This window comes from Miscanthus floridulus, chromosome 16 (assembly GCF_019320115.1).
Source record: "Miscanthus floridulus cultivar M001 chromosome 16, ASM1932011v1, whole genome shotgun sequence".
NCBI lineage: Eukaryota > Viridiplantae > Streptophyta > Magnoliopsida > Poales > Poaceae > Miscanthus > Miscanthus floridulus.
Window position 1 is genome coordinate 50744094 of NC_089595.1, and position 5167 is coordinate 50749260.

The window sequence follows — 5167 nt, forward strand, 5'->3', positions numbered from 1 at the left end:
GTTGTATGTGTGTACTTTCTGGGCAAACGTACGACGAGCTTGGTTTTCTTTGGTGGGCGTGACACTCTTATTCAAGACCCGAGGAAGAGATTTTTATCAACGTTTGTAAAAAAACAATACCATTTCTTGAGATATAGAGCCCAGCCCAATAAATCGTTATGCCCCATCAACATATTTAATCTATTGTTTTTCTCTCCTTGTCTAATCCAAATACAAAATAAATCATTTAAATATCTTTGATGTGCAATATCAAATGTATAGAAAACAACATGCCAAAGAATGTTAGCGATAACAATCACAAAAGAGGTGTTGGATGGTTTCATATGACTACAAAAGCATATTAACCATTTTTTGCGGTTCTTGATATTATCTATATTCTAGTTCTTATGATAGTACTTGTACTTTTCTAAAGTTATTATCGTTTTCTGAACTTTATTGCATTTTCTTGATTTTTTTCAAATAGAATGTCACAAAACCTTTACCTACCAATTTAATTAAACATCATAATGGGCCTCGGCCCATTAACTATATCCAGGCTGGACTCTGCAACCGGGTCATATTTCTTGTGGGCTCCAACATTCCCTCATCCAAACCACTCAACCATGGCACATGTAAAACAATTAGTTCGATAATGATCCAATACGGGCATCCGTCCGTAACTCTTGTTCGGACGCGGCTCCATAAGAGCAGGCCCATCTCTTAGAAACAAAAAAGTAAATCTCTACTCCCTCGTGCTTATCCACCCAACCCCAAAGCAGCGTGGTCACTCATCCGCCCACCCTTTCCCCATCACACGCTCGTCAGCCGCGTCGTGCCCTTCCCCAATCGGATTTTTTTTAAAATTTTAACCCTTTTTTGAATGTAATTTTAAATCTAACACCTCCGATTTTTTTTAAACTAACACTTTTGGCTGCGCCTATTGCCCTGGCGCGGCCAAATGACTGTGCCGCGCCATGCATGGTGGCGCGGCACAGGGCTGACGTGGCGGCGACCAGGAGCGCTGACCGCTGACGAGGCAGGGCCTGCCGCGCCAGCGACCTTGGCGCGACAGTGTCGTGCCAGGGGTCATGGCGCGTCTGGGCCAAATACAACCCCGCGGCCAGTCATGCCAGCCCGAGCAGCAAGCCTGCTCGCCGCACCCATCGCCAACCCGGCGGTACCTGGATGGTTTAATCGGAACGCGTCGCACCGATGGTGGGAGTTATTGTAAGTATTGTTTGACGTAAAATGAATAATGAATTTGTTTCTATATTTTGTTAAATTTTTTCAAGGCCGAATAGAGAAATTGATAAGGCAATTGATATTTTTTCCGTCTTTCATAATACGGTTAACCACCATGTTAACTAATAAATTGGATCGGATTGAAACGAATATTTTTTAAGGGAACTTATTTATTTAGCTTTTTGGCCCCATATTGTAGGATCGGCGGCGATGCGACCATGGACCCCGGCTTCCTCGACCCCTCGCGTAAGACGTCGACCACCGGTGTCGAGATACCCCGGAACTGCCGTTTTTTGAACTAGTTGCTACTTAATCTCGCAAGCAGTGATGTCGCGACGCATTGAAACGAATATGAAGCAAATAACATAAGTTGACAAGCTGCCACATAAGTTTGACTTAAGTTCAACATAACATAACCAAATAAGCCTGCAAGTTTCGGATCCCAATAATAGTTGGACCTAACACTACCGGAGACCGGCACTTTGCCGAGTGCCAGGTGGTTTGCCGAGTGTTGTTTTTCGGGCACTCGGCAAAGACGCCTTTGCTGAGTGTTTTTTTTACACTCGGCAAAGAGGCTCTTTGCCGAGTGTTCTTTTAACACTCGGCAAAGAGGCTCTTTGCCGAGTCTTTTTTTTGACACTCGGCAAAGAGCTTCTTTGCCGAGTGTTATTTTTTTGACACTCGGCAAAGAAAATTTCAAAGCATATTTTGAAGCAGTAAATTAATTCAAATGAAAAGGTTTTCAATTACAAAGTTGTATAACTTATCAAGATGTACAATGTTTGTTTTGGTCTTTTCTTCATATGACAAAGTGAAAGTAAATTTGTTCATAAATCTAACATATCTCTTTTGTAGTTTATGAAACTATAAGAGAGATATATAAGATTTGTGAACAATGTTAGAACGACCATGTCGGATAAACAGATAACCAAACAACCAAAATAAACTCTGTAGATCTCGAAAAGTTATGAAACTTTGTAGTTGGCAACTTTTTGATTTGAAAACATCTTGTCATGCAAAACTGCGTTTGAATTTCAAAATTTTAAAATTTAAATTTTGTAAACGACCTCGGATGGGAAAACTTCCTAAACTAAAAGTGTAGATCTCGAAAAGTTATGAAACTTTGTAGTTTACAACTTTTATATTTGAATTCGTTTAGGGCCTCAGACATGCAATTTACACTTGGCAAAAAAGCTTCTTTGCCGAGTGTTTTTTTTTGACACTCGGCAAAAAAAATTTCAAAGCACATTTTGAAGCAGTAAATTAATTCAAATGAAAAAGTTTTCAACTACAAAGTTGTATAACTCATCAAGATGTACAATGTTTGTATTGGTATTTTCTTCATACGACAAAATGAAAATAAATTTGTTCACAAATCTAACATATCTTTCTTGTAGTTTATGAAACTATAAGAGAGATATATAAGATTTGTGAACAATGTTAGAACGACCATGTCGGATGAACAGATGACCAAACAACCAAAATAAACTTTGTAGATCTCGAAAAGTTATGAAATTTTGTAATTGGCAACTTTTTGATTTGAAATCATCTTGTCATGCAAAATTGTGTTTGAATTTCAAAAATTTAAAATTTGAACTTTTCAAACGACCTCGGATGAAAAAACAACCAAAATAAACTCCGTAGATATCAAAAAGTTATGAAACATTGTGGTTGGCAACTTTTTGATTTGAAAACATCTTGTCATGCAAAACTGCGTTTGAATTTCAAAATTTTAAAATTCGAACTTTTCAAACGACCTCGGATGAAAAAACAACCAAAATAAACTCTGTAGATCTCGAAAAGTTATGAAACATTGTAGTTGATAACTTTTTTATTTGAAAACATCTTGTCATACAAAACTGTGTTTGAATTTCAAAATTTTAAAATTCAAATTTTGTAAACAACCTCAGATGTAAAAACTTTCTAAACTAAAAGTGTAGATCTCGAAAAGTTATGAAACTTTGTAGTTTACAACTTTTTTATTTGAATTCGTTTAGGGCCTCAAACATGCAATTTACACTCGGTTTAGTATAATATATTGGGAACTAAAACGGAATCCAGACACAAGTGAGAGTGTGGTGTAGTGGTAGAGGAGGTACGTGCACAGCGGGAGGTCTCGGGTTCGAATCGCGTCGGCTGCGTAGCCATGAAATTCACGCAAAAAATGTCGGAGATGGGTGGGCGCTAGCCGGTGGGGGCCTCCATCGATAAAAAAAATTCCATTTTTTTTGGGTAAAAATTCCCATTTTTTCGGGTTTTTTTCGGTTTCAACTTTGCCGAGTGTCGGGCACTCGGCAAAGCCTTTGCCGAGTGCCCGATAAAAAACACTCGGCAAAGATGCCTTTGCCGATGGTTTTTTTGCCGAGTGTTCTTTGTCGAGTGCAGCACTCGGCAAAGCCTTTGCCGAGTGTAAATTGGGCTTTGCCGAGTGCCCCTGGCACTCGGCAAAGCCACTGATTCTCGTAGTGTAACAAACTAAAACCTAGAAGTGTAAGGATTCATCGGACGTCTCTGTCTCTTCGGATTTATTGGCAACACATTGGGAGTGTAGGCAAGTTGGTGTGGTCGCGTCGCCGGTGCGTATGGCTCGTACCCTACAAGCATGTGATATTCACGATTACTTAGAATTCTTTGTGATCGTTAGTTCATGTAGCCTACGTATTTAAAGAAAGTACCTTTGTTAGTACCTGTGATGCTCCTTGGGTGCCAAGCGGGGCACCACCTAGCTGAGACATGCCGATCTTGTCCTGCGGCCAATCTTCCCACTCGTCGTCGTCGTCATCGTCGTCCTCGATTGCAGGGTCCTTCCCAGCGCTATAATGTGGTGGTGTACGCACTGCGGAAGTGGCACCTGTCACCGGTTGAGAAGAGCCGGCTGGCGTCCTCAAAGAGGCTGAAGACGTACCACCCGACCGCGCTGGGAGTGGCGGTTCCTCATAAGGAGTGTCCATGCAGCTCAACTTTTGAGCTAGCTTCCTGCAGCTCTTCTTCAGCTTCTGCATAAATAGACGTTAAAGTTAGCGCATTTCACAAAGGCATATACACTAAAGAAACAATTTCGGAACGGACTAGTTTATGTTTACCTCCACAAAAGCCTCGAGAACGCCTGGCCCCTGCCCTCTAGACTCGTGAAGCCGGTACGCTGCTTCGTTGGACAGCCTCGACAATTGTGTCGCCTGGGTTCAGAAATGCGGTTGAACAGTTTTAGTATACATACTTAATACCAAATGGATAACAAATTGTACCATTCAAGTATCTTACCACGTATCTTTGTAGCGGGGCACTCTATAGCTGTGTGTCCTCTCTAGTGGCAATGTCGTACACATCTTTGATCATATCTTCCTCCGAGTCCTCGTCAATTGCCTCCTCCGTGTATGGGGGCTTGATATGTGTCCTCGTAAACCTGTGAAGCCAGCGCAGGTACTCGTCGAAGGTGTACTGCCCATGTGGAGGACCCGCATGGGTCGGCTGTCGTTCCCTAGTCTCCCACAAGTGGATGTGCGCGCTATGTGTCACGCGCCAATCCTTGGTCTTGTACCTCTTCCTGCGGTCATACCTGCAACAAATCGATGTTAGTTCTACCACACACACCTCTGTATTGTAGCTCTGTTATTAATCGATAATGCACCCGTGCAATACTTGGTTGGTGGAGTAAAGAGGTGGTGGGTAGCCTGTCATTCTTCCAAACTGTCTGCAGACCCTGACGGGGAAGTGAATCTCGACCACGTGGAAGAAAATAAGAGGGACGTTGTAGCGATACTCCTCTGACTCGTCCCTAGTGATAGGACTGAGATAGTTCTGGAACTCCGGAGCATCCCAAGGACACCAATGCACCTTAACATTTCATAATTGAGTTAGGCTGTGATATAGTGTAGATCGAACAAGACACATGTATGATAGTAAAAAGAGCGTAACCTGGTGCTGTGTCAGGACCTCGAGACCGTCC